Source organism: Protopterus annectens, chromosome 9.part0, assembly GCF_019279795.1.
Source record: "Protopterus annectens isolate FY-2018-M chromosome 9.part0, PAN1.0, whole genome shotgun sequence".
NCBI classification, from domain to species: domain Eukaryota; kingdom Metazoa; phylum Chordata; order Ceratodontiformes; family Protopteridae; genus Protopterus; species Protopterus annectens.
Genome location: NC_056743.1, coordinates 510,992,558 through 511,011,100, shown reverse-complemented (window position 1 = coordinate 511,011,100; position 18,543 = coordinate 510,992,558).

The following is an 18,543-nucleotide window of genomic DNA, read 5'->3' as shown; positions in this document are numbered from 1 at the left end:
AACGGTGGGAGCTTGTACCACAAAAAGAGGACTTGGCATGGCCTGAACAACAGTAGTGTGCCCCGAGGGAACCATTGGTGCCAAAGGTAATGTCTGCACCGACGAGGTCGGTACCGAAGTGGTAACTGGCAGTGTCGAGAGAGTCTGCAACAGAAAGGGAATGGTTGGTGCCGAGTGAGTAGTCGGTGCTGAATCGATGGTCTGAACCAAGAGGGAGACTGGCGTCGACACACCTATTGGCACCAACAAAAACTGCATGGACTGTACTGTTGGTGCCAATGAAGGAGTCTGAACCGAGGAACCCCTCAGTTCCGACACTATATGAGGCACACTACTCAGTGCCAAAAAAGTAGATGGTGCTGATGGACTCGGAAGTGAATAACTAGGCTCCGAAACCGTCAGTGCCGAAGAGGCCAAATCCGTAGTGGAAAGCTTAGGTTTTTTTGGTCTCTGTTCTATAGGGCCTCCAGCCAGAGAGGATGGAAGAGACTTAGATTTTTTATAATCATCACTCCTTTTCTTGTGGGAGCTTGGAGGGGATGAGAACTTTGTCCCAGAAATAGCCTCTGAAAAGGATGATTTAAGTAGCCCCTTTAAAAAAAACTATTTTTTATTTCAATGACAGTCCTATTAGTGAAATTCTTACAAATCCCACAAGGCGGGTCAACTGTTAAATGAGGCACACCCAAACAATAAACACATAAAGAATGTGCATCGGAGACAGGCAATTTATGGCCATATTCCACACATCTTTTAAAACCTGGACTGCCTTTTTTATCTGTCATAGTAAAGAAAGGGAAAGAAGGGTTACCAAAAAGGAATTACCCAAAGGAAGGCCCAGAAAGATTTACCAACGATGGTAAAGGGAAAGAAATACCTCGTCGGTAAGAGAAGGAAAAAAACAAAATAAGAGCACAAGGAGTAGTCGCTAGGTGCGATAAGGTAAGAGATAACTAAATAACTACTTTTTTTTCTTCAAAAAGTTTAGTCATATTTTTGAAAAGATCAGAAACGTGTACTTAGCTCAAGAGATGTAGCCTGACACGACCTAACTGCGATGCGGCAAACGAAATCTGGGGTAACAGGGAGAGGGGAATTATGGGTAAGAGTTTAGCTTGAGAGTTTGTGGCTGACGCAAGCTTGGAAAATGGTCGGCTCGGTTCCGAGTTCGGAACCGATACCCATGCGTGAGGAATGAACGAGGATTAACATCATCAGATCATACAGTTCTGTATAAATCATATCAATATTCACACAAATGACATAGTATTATTTACAAAATTCCAGATAGCTGGGCTGCCAGTGTCACACATGCGTTTACTGGGGGCAAGTCCATCTCCACCCACTTTTGGGAGGCTTTGCCCCACACCCCACTTACTTATATATACTAACTCCATGATTACACAGCCATGGAGAAAAGAAAAAAAAAAACACACACACAGTGAATTAGTGCTAAAGAGCAAATATGGACATCTGGGAGTGCAACATGATTCTGACCATTGCAATTCATACAAACTGTGCTAAACTCACTTCCCTAGTAACTTCTATGATAATAAATGACATCATCACAACATTCTACACAATTCTATATGTCTACATTTTGCAATGTTATGACATTTCAGTGAAATGGGGTCAGGCTTATGGGTTTCAGTGTTACAAGTTTTCAGTGTTATGATAGGGACCCATATATATAGATATATCTGTATATAAAATCTTTCTGTGTGGTATGGAGGTAAAACTCCAGCAGGGCTAGACACCTGGCAGTGTGAACATTGACTCTAGATGATGGTCACTGTTGATGTGACAACCCAACCCCATGTACACAAATTGGAAAAAGGGGGTTATGGATGGATGGAGAAAATGTGTGTGTGTGTGTGTGTGTGTGTGTGTGTGTGTGTGTGTGTGTGTGTGTGTGTGTGTGTGTGTGTGTATATATATATATATATATATATATATATATATATATATATATATATATATATGGCAGCGTAGTGGTGTAGCAGTTAGCATTGTCATCTGACAGCAAGAGGTTCTCTGGTTCATTTCTCAGCTGGGGTGCATTCCATGCAGAGTTTGCGTATACTACCTACGTTCGTTTGGGTTTCCACTAGGTGCTTAGATTTCCTCCCACATTCCAAAGAAATGCAGTAGATGGGTGGACACTCTAAATCAGCCCTAGGTGTGAATGTGTGCATGCAAATGTGTGTGGTGCACCCTCCAAAGAGGGTATGGCCTTGCAGTAGCAACCTGAGCCTGTAAAACCTGTAACTGCTACAGAAACAATGAGCATATAAAGGTGCTCATTGCCCGATGTACCACATGGTACGTAAATGATAAAGAGTAGAAATACATATATATATATATATATATATATATATATATATATATATATATATATATAGGTTTAGCATCAGAAGGTCAAACCTGACCCCTATTGAATGATGGGATCATCGACCCACTTCTGTGAAACCGACAAATGTCAAATTCCAACATTGTCAAAATATGACTCGTCGTAAACCTCAGAACAGGCTTTAACATCGGTCATGATGGGGGCGAGATTCGTACTTCGACAATGTCGGGTTAAACATTGTCACCGTTCGGCCTCCAGACACCAGCTGAAGTGGGTTCGACCAAACCCACTTCGACCTTCTGAGTGTCACCCATAGATATATATATATATATATATATATATATATATATATATATATATATGTATGTATGTATACACACACGCATATATATATATGTATATGTATATACATATATATATATATATATATATATATATATATATATATATATATATATATATATAGACACACAGATAGATAGACAGATAGATTAGATAGATAGATAGATAGATAGATAGATAGATAGATAGATAGATAGATAGATAAAAATAACGTTATGAAAACAATCACCAAAGATGAATACAGTAGAATAAATGAAGGAATAGAGAAAAAAAATAGTTACATCACCATGGTGAAGGTCATAAACTTTAATAAAGCACTAAAAAAATAAGGAGATAAGTGCTTTCTGGTTAACACTAACCCTTCATCAGATCTACCCATGCTCAGTAAGTAAAACCATTTAAAAAACATGTCCAATCAAAATCTGTTAAATTGCTGACACCCATCAGAAGCTGGCTTTGAAGGTTGAATCATGACATAGCCACTTAAAGAGATATTTTAACCAATCATGATCATCTGTGCAGCCTATGTACTTTCAAACTAGGTGGTTTATCAGCCTTACAGATCCCCAATCCATCTTATTTCTGCAAGCTCCATTTTGTCCATGATGTTACGTCCCCTAATACTTTCTTCTATAACTTGTAAAACCATGGAAAGGAAATGATGGCCAGGATTGATGGAGATGTACATTAGAATAGGATTCTTCAGGTCTCCTAAATGGATGTCACTTATGTGCTTTGAGATCCATTCCTGCAGCAAGCAATGTAAACCACGTTTCTAGTTTTACAGTCAGCATATAGTCTTGGAATGTATTTGTTTCCAAATATTGGGTGTATAAATTCACTTAATTTGGAAATATACCTGCAACATGTGCACATCCTACATGGATAAGTACCAGTTTTCTCAGATCTTATGTTGTTCATCTGGAAAGTGAAGTATAAATGCTGCTTCAGATTTTTATTTAGTTTAAAACAGAATGATGGTACATCTCCTACTTATCCTTTATTGCTGTATCTGTTGTCAAAATTTTCCAATTTTCTTTGATGCTATCACTGACATAGTAGATGTCACTAGCATATGTGTGTACAATTCGATTTTTCGGAGTGGATGTAATTGCGCTGTTTCCTGAACTTACAGAATTAGCATTTTCTTAGAGAAAAATGGTCTGCCCATTGTCTCTCTCATGCTTCTTACTCCAAGTATTTTCTTTCCACGTCATGTTTTGCGTAATCTCTGTCTCTGAACTGATGACCTATATTCTCTATTAACTCTGTGAGATATCCAAAAAATCTATCAAAGTATATGATTCATGCACTGTGAACTTCAGAAAAATCTGTCGATGCTTCTAGATATTGAATGAACTGACTCAGTTTTTCAGAGGTACCATAACATAGCAAATTAATATCATTGACAAAACATTTGTAAAATATCAATGCCGATGAAAAGGGATTGTTGTTAAAAATATGTTCTTCTTCCCAGTTAACCAACACTAGGTAGGCTTAACTGTTTGCTCAGGGGGTGCCCATGGTGACACTTCATTTTTGCCAGTAGATGTTCTGATCAAATATGTTGTTCTTGATTTTGAGTTTCAGTAACATACCTATAAGATTGATTTTCTCATTGTCATATTCATTTTTCTCTTGCAGAAAATTGTTAATGGCATGGATGCCATATGTGTTGGGAATAACAGTAAATAAACTTTGCACATCAAGAACTACCATGAGATGTTTTACACCATTTTCCAAACGGATTGCATACTCATAAAGAATATGTAAAAAGTGTCTGGTGTCCTTGATTACCACTGCTGCCTTATGTAGAACCTTCTTCAGTTGCTGTTCTATGAATATAAAACAGGCTCTGTTGTCCACCCATTACCTGATACAATGGGATGAATTGGGGGGGGGGGGTCTTCATAATTTTTATGCACCTTCGGAAGTCCATTAATGCTTGGAATAATCGGATGTTCTACTATGAGGTAATTGAGTAAATACAGTAACAACTCAAACAAAATTACCCAAAAAGCTGGTAATAATGGACTGTCACTGTAGAAAAAGAATAATTTATTCAGCGCATTCGTCCACAAACACAGTGAACGTCTTCAAAACAAGTAACAAACCTTTACCCAGTCTTATATAATTGTGCTAATTAACCAATGAATTAATAACAATTAAAATGTTGTTATCCATGCAAATAAGATATACACTTAAATTATGCAAATAATTTAAAGCACAATGACTTCCAAATATAAAATTTAACATTGCCTATTTGTGACATTTGGTACAGCTGATTGAATAAACATAACATCGACGAAAGTTTGACACTATTTGGTTGACAGAAAGAGATGGTCAGCATGTACAAGAGATTGACATTTTCCATGTAGGGAACTAATCCTTTTTACCAGAGATTGTGTGATCTCAAAGTTAGTAAACAGTTATATACACATACACACACACACACACACACACACACACACACACACACACACACACACACACACACACACACGTATAGGTTTACTATTATATGTCTGAAACTGCATCGGTCGACTGATCAAAATGTAGACCTGAAATGCCGAATACGGGTCATCGATAGAGCAGCCAAACTGAAGCTGAATACATCAACACCCGTAATTTGATGTATTCAACATAGCAGAAGGTGACGTCAGTCACCTGTGCTATGCACCCTAGCATACTGTTACATTCTACAGTGAACAGTACATTTACTTCACTATTTTGCAGGATCAGGCCCCTCTGCACCCCTTCACCCCTTACAAATTATATATACCAACTCCGAGATTGTACTACACTGAGGAAATGGGTTAATTCCCTGTTCCTCACTGTACCACAATCTCCGCTCAGAATGCCAAAGTCAGATAATCGAAGTACACTACCCATTCACTGTAGTGTATTTGATGTTACCTGGTTTAGCATTCTGCCTCCTGGAAAACTGTCTTTTGACTAACCCATGGTAGATCACCAGCCATTTGGACATCCAATATAAACTATATATATATATATATATATATATATATATATATATATATATATATATATATATATATATATATATATATATATATATATATATATATTTATATTTATATACATATATATATATATATATATATATATATATATATATAAAATCACAAAATGAGTAAGAGACAGGTTACTAAAGGCAGGTACTGAAATGTGAACAACCTGTAAAGCAAAACAGGTACCAAAACCGCCACGACATGTAACATGAAAAAGTAAGACTTTTAAAACCTAAAACTTTTAATGAAGTGAAATTCACACCCCTCTTCAGATCTCATTCTGTGTATAAAGCATACAGAGTTTAAAACCAGTGAAATCCAATCAGAAAGCAACAATCAGTGAGCGCCTTACTGAGGCGAGTTCATTTGATTCATTAAAAGTATCTCTGACCACTTGTTCTAAGTAGTCCAATCAGGTAGAGTAATACCGAGCTAAAAAAACTATCAAGAAACGATCGTTAATATATGCCCCACAGTGTGAATCTCTTGCATACATAGGAGATTGGGGAAATATCATTATAAATGTCTTCAGTGTAGATATGACAGCAATCATTCACTCGAATATTATTGTAATGGCACTGGAAACATCCAATGTAATCAGCCAGTAAGAATGCTCCTTAATATGGGGACAATATTTACATCTCCCCCATCTCTGTGTTCTGATCCTACCATGACAATTCCCAGTCATATTACTCATTCTTTCCACGTAGTTCTTTAAGCATCAATCCTTCCTTAATATGATACATGATGTCCCTCCTACTGTCTGTGAATTAATATCACTTATATCAAAAATCTTCCACTTTCTTTGCACTGTATCTTTGATTGGCCCCGCATCACTATTGTAAGTTAGCACCAACCACTTGATTATACAGTTTATTGGTCTAGTTCTTAGGGAACCACATAAATTAACCCCCTCCCCTTCATTAAGACCTAAAAGTGGAAAGCAAAACCCATCAGTTTTCTTATCAAAAACTTCCAAACAAATTTGTTTAGAAAATCAATAGGATATCCCCAATTAATTAACATAGATCTCAGTTTTTTTCCTTTTCAGGTAAAAGGTGCCTAATGGGAAAACCAAACAAATTAATCTGACCAATTGTCCTTTTACCAGAGCTTTTTTGACAACTGTTAAAATGTAATAGTGCATTTGAATATGTTGGTTTTCTGTAAATATTGGAGGTAAACTCCCTATCCATTGAGAATATTAAAAAAAAATTGGTGATATTGTTTCTTTACTGAAGGAATTCTACCATCCTTTTCTCATTATTTCTCCAAAAAATAACAATGCCATCCAAAAAACGACCATACAATATCCACCTGTCCTGGTATCCTGAACTGAACACATAAATGTGTTTCAGTATGCCATAACAATGTTAGCAAAGACAGGGGCACATGCTGCCCCCATTGCAACCCCTGTCCTTTGTTTGCATATACTGCCCTCAAAGAATATCAAATTATTCTGTACACATCTTCCATGAGGGTCCTTAACAATTAATTGTGTGACTAAGTTCTCTGACCCTTTCGGATATTTACAAAACCAATCCGTCACTTGTCCATGCAGAATGACTGAAAAAAGATCTTTGTCATTGGTTGTAACAAACAAAATATAGTCCTTATATAAATCCTTTTTAACACTCCTCAGGAATTCCAACGAATCCTTGTATAAATAGGTTTAACAACCCAAAACATCTTTTAACCTAAGATCAATGTATTTTGCTGTCCCATATGTTTTAGAGCACTTGGCATCAACAATAGGTCTCATGCTTACAGAACAATATCAGGAGTTTTCTAGGAACCAGTTGAATATTGCATATTCCAGGAAGTTAGTTTATTATAGTTAGTTTATTATATGATTTGCTTATGCAGGGGCAAATATCAGATCTGGAATACGGGTTTCTTAGGATTGATTACTCATGCATTCCACATATTTTCAGCACTCTAAAAATACATGAGTACAGTGGACTCTGGGTACTGAAGGTGCCATTTGCTGTTTATGTATTACTTGCTAGGCTGAGACGTGGACTCTTAAATTTAGGACAGTTGAACTCTGACTGTCCATTATAGTACCCCTTATGTAAAGTCTAGTATGAAGTAGCATAGTGATGACCACAGCCATTAGTCCCAAGGTATTCAGGATTGCTAAGCCGAATCAGTGCTGGAAGTGATTATCTTGAAATCCTCGGTCTGAAGTGATAGAATATATGCCTGATGCAGATGTTGCCAGCAATGTATAGTGTCCATTTGGCAACTAGTGAATGTCAGCATCTGAAATGGAGACAAATGGGACTTTGCAAGATTCTTAATAATTCCCATAGACTTGCATGTGTTTAACAGGCTGTTCATCAGTGTATGAGAATATCCCAACTCGCTGCAGCCTCTATTGAACACCCTAGGGGCTGAGGTGAATTAGATCTAATGGGATTGTCTGGAATTAATAGTGACTGTCTACTATATGAAAGCATAAGAAATTTAAGAGTTCATTTAGTAGATTGGACACTTGATGGCATAGACAGAGATGATGGACATGCCCATCCTGGTGAGTGGGGTTGGCTGTTCAAACATGGCTCACTCTGCTGATCTAATATCATGAACTTGGTAGAGAGGAGAGTCCTATCATGATGCAGGAAGCCTGTATACCAGGAAGACATCGTTGTCTGATGGGGTGAAACATTTTACAAGGGAACAGATGGTGGAATGCACTGGACTTTGAAGGAAATGTTGTACCTTGTGGACATTAATGTCCTAATCCATTGTCCTTTATATTAGAAGTACATGCTGACAGGTGGAAGGAAAGATGGTCTTAACTGCCTTCACACTGGGCCAGTCAGGCACAGTCACAGAATTGTTATTGGAACACAGGCTTCTGAGGATCACCAACATCTCTTACATCTGGGCTCAGTCCCTTTCTGGAAGTTGCCCTGGGAGTTGAACTACATCCTATCTGCCTCCTACTGAGGCTTGGGCTGTGTTCCACACCACAACCACATTTGGTACTACCTCATCAGCATCCTGAAAAAGGTACATTGGAGAGACTGAAATTTTACACCCACATTGGGGAGACTGAAACTTTACACCCCCAAGTCATGAAGGTCATACCTTTGTGCTGTTTTATATATTTATAGATTTACATAGATCTGAGAAATGAGGAGCCCAAGAAGGTCATCTTAGTGTCCTTGGTGGAGTCCAAGAAGGTCACCTGGGTGTCATTGGTGAAGTCATTCAATTAGAGCTAAATGCGTTGGTGAATTGCAAAACCAAATCTGTCAGATACTTCAAATGTGATGCATCACAATTCATCTGCTACATCTCATTCAAAATCCAATCCACCACATGCATTGCTTGGGTTACTACCAACATGCCTGGTGTGGTGGACTCATTGGCATGTTTTCAAACCTGTCCATCTTTCTGAACTCACGGGTTCATATTTAGTGACTAGGCCTGTGGCAGATTGATTATTAAGAAGTTTAGTCAACAGACTAACAGAAAAAGAGACAATAACCACCACATTCAAGGAGAGTGGTACCTCACACCCCAGAGGTGAGTTTGTGCATACCAGTCCAATTAGTGAGTCTGGCTTTAATGATGGGTAAGGTGATGCTTTGTTTCTTCTGCATGGAGAGTATATTCCCTAGGACCTGTTTATTTGCTGTTAAAGGTGATTATAGGACTACTGCAGATATCACCTCAGGACAAATTACCCACTCTGTAGATGACTCAAGGACATGATAGGAGTTTTTGAGTAATGGGACTACTATGTCAACGTTTTCAAATGATGATTTGCTGGTGACTTTTAAGACATCCACCAAGAAAGCACCACTGGGGAGGAGTGATGAGTTAATCTACAAGCTTTCTGGAGCACTGTCTATGAGGACGGTATGGAGAGGGTTGGCCATCCCTTCATTTTGCCACATAAACGTCACGTAGTCTTCAAACTTGAGAGTTCAGGGATGATAGAAAATGATGCACACTTCTCATTATTTAAGTCCTCCACAGGAGTTTCCAGAGGAGACCAAATATGACTGATTTATGCAGAGCTTTTGTGTGCCTCTTGAAGTGAGTTGTCCCTGAAAAGAAGGAAGCATTCATAATGGACTTGCCCTAGGAAGACTCCAGAGGAGATGTAGTCTCTCTGCCTTGTTATAGATAACTGACAAGAAGGCTGAGAGTCCAGGAGCAGATATTTCAGGTGATGATAACAATTCCAAAACCAGAGGTAAAGCACACCATGGTGACTGCAAGTAGGTTATGGTGTTAACCTGGCTGAATTCCATTGTTGCCAGTAGGAAATATACCAGTGCTGACATCATGAGTGTTAAAGTCTGTGAGGCTCAGTAAATTGGCCCACTGCCAGTACTGAAAAGGCCGACATTGACATTGGCTCCAATAACTTAGTACCTAACATTGTTACAGAGGTTGTCATTGACATCAGTAGAATGGACTCCAGATGGATTAATTGTGAGTGAAGCATAGATATCAGAATCATTGATACTGTACCCTATGGCACCATGACAGGTGCTGAGGTCAGGCCTGGCAACCTAGAGATTGATGCTGATGCAAACATCTAAAGCACCGGCCATGAGATCATAGGAGAAGTACAATGTAGACAGAAAGCCAGTAGAGAATTTGTGCAGCCCACAGAAGGTATAGAGGATGAGGCACCAGATGCCCTTCTCTCAGCTCTCAGTATGGCCTCTGTCTTGATGACAGAAACAACAGGAGAGGAGCAGATCTGGATGTAGCTGGATGTAGCTGGCCTAGTCCTAGTAGAGAAAGTGATATTTTTTGTTTTATATCCATAACATTACACATACATTTCACCATCTTTCATTTAAAACATGTTACCTGGTCTGAACTTCTTGCTCCAGCATTTCCCATTCAAAGTATTTTTTTAAACTAAAATGAAGTTCATCTACCCAGAAAAATACAGAAGTATGCTATGTTAAAGCATGGTCTTATCCACTTGAGTAAGAGTACTTCAGGTGGATATAACAGATTCCACAGCACTTATCAATAAAAGAGTAGTGGAAGTTCTGTGATGCCCCGGCCATAAATTCCCCAAGTAGTATAAATACTACCTTGGGTCTCCTCTGAAAAAAGGTTACTAGCCCTGTGGGCAAATCCAGTGAACAAAGATAGATAGATAGATAGATAGATAGATAGATAGATAGATAGATAGATAGATAGACAGACAGACAGATAGATAGATAGATAGATAGATAGACAGACAGACAGACAGACAGATAGATAGATAGACAGACAGACAGATAGATAGATAGATAAAAAATGAGGAATTAGCAAAAATATGTTTTGAGTTATGCTGTGGAAGGTGTCCATTGAAATGTATTTGGATTTTTCTAATGGAAGTGTGAGTCACTTCTGATTGTCAAACTGCATCCTGAAATGACTACCTGGAATACACACCACATACTGATAGTACCATTTATCCATATCCCATTACCTTCCAGAAACATTCCAGTCTTAAGCTATGCAATGCGGATTCCTCTCAGCATGGCCCAGGCTAGACCTGTGAAAGCTGTCTTCATTTGTACTTTGGAACTACAACAGCTCCAGAATGGATCCTACACACTCCATATGGACCCACCCGCATTCCACCATTCGTCTGTTTTGCCTTTCTCTAGTCTCTATGGGATATGGTATGACTACGTAAGTGCCAGTTTTTCAAGATCGCATTTCATTGAAGGCTCCAGTTAAAAAGTGACAAAACTTCAGAGACCTGCTGTATAAGGGTCAAGTCCCATGTCTGCCAAGCAGAGGGCTTTGGCTCTTCACCCTTTACTTAATATTATGAACTGTAAGGTTACATTTCCTTGGGTAGTTTTATTACTTACTGAAATGGGACTTTGAGGAATCAGCACGCATATAATCATAGAAATGCAAGTGTGATAAATAGAGTGAAATACCTCTGTGCATGTTTTGTATAACTGTGGTCATTCAGCAAAAAATGATACGGACAGCTATTGCCGCAGCATATATAATCATCCTACCACGGCTTCCTGAGCTGTCATCTCAGCAAATTAATTTCCTTGCTCTATTCAGTTCCTTTTTTTCCCTACTACTGTTTAGCTATAATGACAGCTATATACCATGGTATGGACAATTTGTGACCATACCATGGTATGGGCAGTTTGTGACCAGTTAGGGCTTGCTCTGTTTCTAGGTTCTTAACAGCCCCTCACCCACCCCCAGGTACCGAAGTAAACCCTTCTTTTTCCATGCATCGAAACAAATGTGCACAGTTCTAAATACGTACCTACTGTCAATTAAGGTATTTGTCTTCTACTCACGCCTCGGAGATGTTCAGTCAATGTTAATAGCTTGAGCACCAGTGCTGGTATATACCTAGCTACAGCACAGCTTCTTTTGACTTCTCCTGCATTCTGTACTGCTCTCTGTCCTGTATGGGGCACATTTTACTCATAATATCAAGACCCACTGCCATACAAACTGTATGCCAGGGCAGGCAGAACACAATTATTTGACTTTATGTTTCCTCTCCTATCATTATCTCATAATTAGTATGCCTAACTTTCTCCTAGTGGCAAATTTTCCCCTAACCCTTTGGCTGTCAGAAATGGATTTTAGTCCAGTGTTCAAAATCAGAATATGTAGTAAATGCAGAGTTATATTCCTATGATATGATTGCTAGTTTCCTGGTTACATGCTTTGCATGCTACACAGCCCAGTGCTTTAAGACACACAGGTATCACATCTGTGATTGAATTCTGTTGAACTGTATAATATGCTGTGGGTCTAGGCTGACCACAGTGGTCCTGCAGACTATAGCATTATGAAGTCAGTCATGGTGACAGTATTTTTTGTGATTGAGCAGCTCCATTTAGGTTCATAGGTTGGTATTAGGCTATTGGTCCTAGGGCCTATACAAGCCTAGCCATCACAATTCCCTGGCTCTTTCTTCCCACACTATTTACTTCCCTGGACCCCTGTCTAGCAGGGTGACTGGCGTGATCCCCAGGGTGAATTTCCTTTCTCCCATCCAATCGTCAAGGCTCCTTTTGAAGAGGGACAAGGAGGTGCTCTGCATGACTTGTATGGGCAGTCTATTCCAGAGTATGGGGAGTCCCTGGGTCAGGAACCTATCCCTCAGGCATGTTTTGTTCATTGTGATGACAAGGTTTAGATCCCTGGAGCGTGTGGCTCTGAGGGATTGGTATTTCTTTAAGTGGAGCATGTCCAACAGCTCAGGGTTTGACATGGCCCTGTATGTTAAGCAGAGATCATCTCTGAGTAGACGATGTGCACAGAGTATAGCTGGAGTTTTTTTAGACTGTCAGCATAGGGCATCTGCTTTAGGCCTGTGATTCTTTTAGTGAGGTATTTCTGCGGCCTTTCCAGCTGTTGCAGATGTCTTGTGAGGTACATGCCAAACGGGGCATTGTACTCTATAATGGGTCTAATGAGGGATGAGTACAGTGGGACAATTACCTCCTTTTTTCTGGATGAAAAGCCCTTAGTGATGAGGTGTGCCGCATCGAAGGATTTCCTGATTGTTGTGGTGATGTGGTTATCGAAGGTGAGACTACTGCCCACCTGTGTCCCTAAGTCTCTCATCACACTTTCAGTGTTTAGTGTACTTCCACCTATGTGGTAATTCATGGGTACATATTTTTTCCCAAAGGGGATAACTATACATTTCTTGGCATTAAGCTTGAGCCCATGGCTCTGGCACTAAGCATCTGTTTCTGTAAGGCCCTTTTTTTGAATATCCACATCATTTGGGGATTCAATAATGGCTCCCAGTTTGCAGTCATCTGCAAACTTTGTTAGCCAGAGTCCCTTAGTGTTGGCCTGTACTTCAGAGAAGTAGATGCCAAACAAGAGCGGTCCCAGGACTAAACCCTGAGGTACTCCACTTGTCACTTGTCTAGAGCTGGATTTGGAGTCAGCTAATTTTACAGTCTGGGTTCTGTCAGTAAGCCAGTTGGCAACCCATCAAGTGACGTAGGGATTTATGCCCAGCTTAGTAAGTTTATCTATGATTCCAGAGTGGGTGATGGTGTCGAAGGCCTTGGCAAGGTCCAGATAGGATATGTGGACTGCCTTACCCTCATACACAGCCTGGAGACTGATTCAAAGAAGTCAGTCAGGTTTGAGAGACAAGATCAGCCCTACACGAACCCAAACTGGGTGGAGTCCAGTGTTTGAAGGTTGCCAATGTCTTTGTTTATGAGTTCCATGATAATGCATTCCATGCCCTTGCAGATCAGGCTTGTCAGACTTATGGGACGGTAGTTCCCAGGATCCTAGGTGGATCCCCTCTTGTGGAGTGGGATAGCTGTAGCTGTGCACCACTCAGTGGGCACGAAGCCTGAGGTGAGGCTATGATTAAACAGGACACTTAGGTGAGGTGCCAGTTTATTTTGCAGTTCATGTTGTACACAGCTCGGGATGCCGTCTGGTCCCATGGCTGCTGTACTCTTAACTTTGGAGAGTGCGGTTTCTACCTGCGTGGCCGTGATTACCAGAATTGAACAATTATTTGGTATTGAGATGGGCCCTTTAGGGGGTGAGAAGGGGATGAAGTTTGCACTAAATCGATCTGCCAGCATATTGGCAATATCCTTGGGATCAGTATATTTAATGCCATCCTGTTGTAGCTGAGAGCAGATCTGAGCATTTCCATTTAGATTCTTGACATAACTATAGAATGCCTTGTGGTTGTCTTTGGAATCTTTGGCAATTTTATTTTCACAACTAGCTTTGGAGGATTTTATGAGGGATCTCAGCTTCTTACTGAGGCTGGTAAGGGAGTTTTTTGTATCCTGGAATTTTCCTCTTTTCTGCAACAGTTTCTTCCTTCTGTTGTGTAGTTTGTTTAATAAAATAATGGAGATTTGTGCTGTTGCAGCTCCTTTGGGTAAGAAAAATACTACGCAAGCGTTACAACAAAAAGGTTTGTCTACTTTTTTTAGCAAACCCTTTCAGTTACAGCAAGCTGAGCGGGTGCAGGAGCGGATGGCTACGTCTAGGTCCAGATCCAGAGGTAGAGCTAAACAGAGGGACTCCACCACTCCGTTGGATGGCAAACGGAAAAATGAAAGTCCTTTAAAACAATTGAAGATAGCTCGAAGGTGATGGCAGGTACTATGAATCTTTCTGATTTCTCTTTGAGAAAAGAGCATTATATGCTTCTGGCAAAAGGACTAGGATATATTCCAACCTCTACAGAGGACATTGTGAGAGTGTTGATTGATTTAAAGTTGTTTATAAGGTCCATAGCACTGAAGTTGATTTTTAAAAATGATAAATATGATGCTAGTGTTTGTAAACGGCGCAGTGTTTTTGTACCCAATTATGCCCCAGTACTTATAGCTTTTAATGATCTCTGTGAGGATGCAATCAGGAAGGCTTATGCAACTAATAAATATGAAAGAAATTATCATTTAACTTATGCAGAATATATTGCTTTGAATGAATTAAAGGAAAACTCACATATTGTGATAAAACAAGCGGACAAGGGGGGATCAACTGTTATTATGAATAGAGAACATTACATAGGTTCAGTGCTTTTATTGTTGGATGATGATACAGCGTTTAAGCGTGTTACACTTTTACAAGTAAAAAAATGCATTAGTTACGTTAATATGTGTGTGTATGACCTACGGTTAACAGGAGATATTTCGTTGGATTTATTTCACTTCTTTACAGTACCGTGCCCTGTAGTGCCGCAGTTATATGGCATACCAAAACTGTACAAGTCACAGGTTAATCCCCCAATGAGACCTATCATCTCTGGAAATGGGTGGATTACTGAACCCATATCACTCTACCTGCAAAGACAACTACAACCATTACTAAAGTTTTGTCACACAGTGCTTAAAGATTCTAGTGATTTTTTAGTTAAGCTCAAGAATTGGCATATGAATATGAGTCTAGCTACAGATACCTGTGAACATATATATATGGTGGTAATGGACATTACATCGTTATTTACTGTAATCCCCAATGATTATGGGCTGGATGCCATTAGAGAATTCTTGTTGAGATATTCAGGTTTTTTAGCCGGACATATAGAAAATATTTGCATGTTGTTAGACCTGGTTCTAAGAAACAATATATTCTTGTTTGATAACGAATTTTATTTGCAGCAAACTGGTGTGGCAATGGGCACACCAGTAGCAAATACTTATGCCAATCTGGTTCTTTCCCAATGGGAGAGAATTTATATAAATGATGGTGAGAGGTTTTTGAATGAAAATTTGTTATTTTATCAAAGATTTGTGGATGATTGTTTCCTTCTTTGGAAAGGCACCCATAGTGAATTAGAGGATTATATTCTGTCTCTGAATAATTCAACTAGTTTTTTAAAGTTTAAGTATGAATGTTCGATTAGCACCATTAATTTTCTAGATATTACATTATTTAAGAGGAAAGGTGTTATTAACACCACAGTATTTAAGAAAGAAGTATCGTCTGGAAGGTACCTATATGCATCAAGTATGCATGCTCCACATGTGTTTAAGGGCATTGTTAAGGCGCAATTGGCTCGCATCAGTAGACTCAATACTGATGATGATGCTTTTAAGAAGCAACTTAATGAAGCATGTGTGGAATTTAAGAATAGTGGGTATTCATCGCATATGATACAAGAGATTAGTGAATATATTATATCTAATAGACATACCCTCTTCAAACCTACATTTCTACAGATACCTAATACACTGTGTGAAAGATTGAGTGAGCCGGTGGACAGGGTTTGTCTGAGATATATAACTTCTTACACCACTATGACTGCCACGGTGAGAGATATAGTTAGAAAATACTGGAAGGTCCTTCTTACACAGGATGATATCAGGATGGTTGTGGGGGATAGAGCGTGTTTTTCTTATAGAAACATGAAGACAATAAAAAGTATGTTAGCGTATAAGGACTTTGGTAGTGTAAATTCTACATCTATTGGTGTATCAAGGATGGGTACTTTCTCCTGTTATAATTGTAGTTGCTGTGTAGACATTTTACAACAGTGTGATCCATTAAGTCCTGTAAATACATTTGTTCACCCTGTTTCAAAAAGAGTGTATACCTTTAACTCTTTTGCCACTTGTGTAACAAGTAATATTGTTTATTTGGCAACATGTGACACCTGTCCCTCCTTTTATGTTGGAAAAACTACTAGAAAACTTAAAGACAGGATTATAGAACATAAATCCAACATAAGGAATGGGAGTGACACGAATGCTTTATCTAAGCATGTAAAAAGTTATGGTATATCTCACACTTTTAAGTTTAGGGTTATAGACACTGCTAGTGTGTCAAAAAGGGGGGGGGGCTTATGTAATTTGTTAGACAATAGAGAATATGATTGGATTGTAAGACTAGCAGCAGATGTGGCACCAGGATTGAATGCAAGTGTTTCATTAAAGCCTGTTTTGACTAAAATACAGCACACAAGGTTAAAATAATAACATATATTAGCAAGTATATACTTTGAATATGTTGAATAATATGATATTTTATTGAGTAAGCACATTTTTAAGTAGTTTTATTATAATATGTCTTTTTTGTTTATTGTAAGTTTGTATTATTTCATGTCATATGACCTTGGCTGCGGGTCATGTGATGTCCTGGGCTTGTATTTAAACATGTGATTTTATTGTACCTTTTGTTAAGCATTGAAAAAGGGTTTTGGCCTGAAAGCTTTGTTTTTGATAAAGGTTTTTGCTCTCAACGTTTGGTTTTTTGGTCATTGTTCTATTTAACAGCAGTGTTGGATAGTATAGTTTGTTTATGGCAGGAGACCGCCAAATTGGCTTCCTTTTTTGGAGGAGAGCATCTTGGTTCTATTTGGGATGGCACAATTCATGCACGAGTGAATGTGCTTGTACAGTGCCTTAGTGTAGGATTCAGCAGTCGAACTTTCAGCTCCCATCTGCATGGGTGCCATGAAGTTTGTCACTTCTGACTTGAGTAGCATGAAGTTGGCTTTGGAGAAGTTTTTTACGGAGGTTTCCGTACTGGGGGGTGGGGGTGGGATGTGGATGCCAAGGGTGATTTGCTTATGGTCAGATCTGACCAGTGAGGGGGTGACCACTGGTGTGGAGCATCTATCTCCCATGTTGGTAATGACCAGGTCTAGGATATTGGAGCCCCTGGTGGGACAATGGATTAGTTGATCCAGGGCACTGGAATTTATGAATTCCAAGAACCGTTGGGAAAAGGTGTTGGTACCCAAGTAGTTTTCCCAGTTAATGGCAGGGTAGTTAAATCACCCATTATTAGGGTGTTTGGTTGTATCTTAATATTTTCCAGTATGTTTATAACGGTGTAGTGAGAATCTTGGGGCATGGTGGGGGATCTGTAGCAAGCTACAATTTGGATTGCAGTCTTACCTAGTGTTTGTTGCACCTGGAGAATTTCAGATGCATTGTGTTGGGCAACTAGCCTGGAGGTTGAATATCCTTGGTGAATATGGACATTCCTCCACCTTTAGTGTTTCGGTCTTGGTTTGGTGGCCAAAAAGTGTGGTAAGAGTTGTAGCCTGGTATTGCAGGGGTGCTCTCTGGAGCCTTGAACCAGGTCTCAGTTACTGCACAGATATCAATGTTCTCCATTTTTAGGAGTGCCTCAAGAGAGTGCATTTTGAGATTTAGACTTTTAGCATTGAGTAGCATTACCTTCAAATTTTGCATGCTTGTATCTGTTACGGTGGTGGTTTTGTCCTTTGAACTTTGCCTAAAAAAGGCACTATAGGGGTGGCAAGAGCTTTAGCCAGTAACCTGAATCCCAGGGTTGACAGGTGCACACCATCTCTGGCAAAGCATCGTGGTTTGTCGATCATGT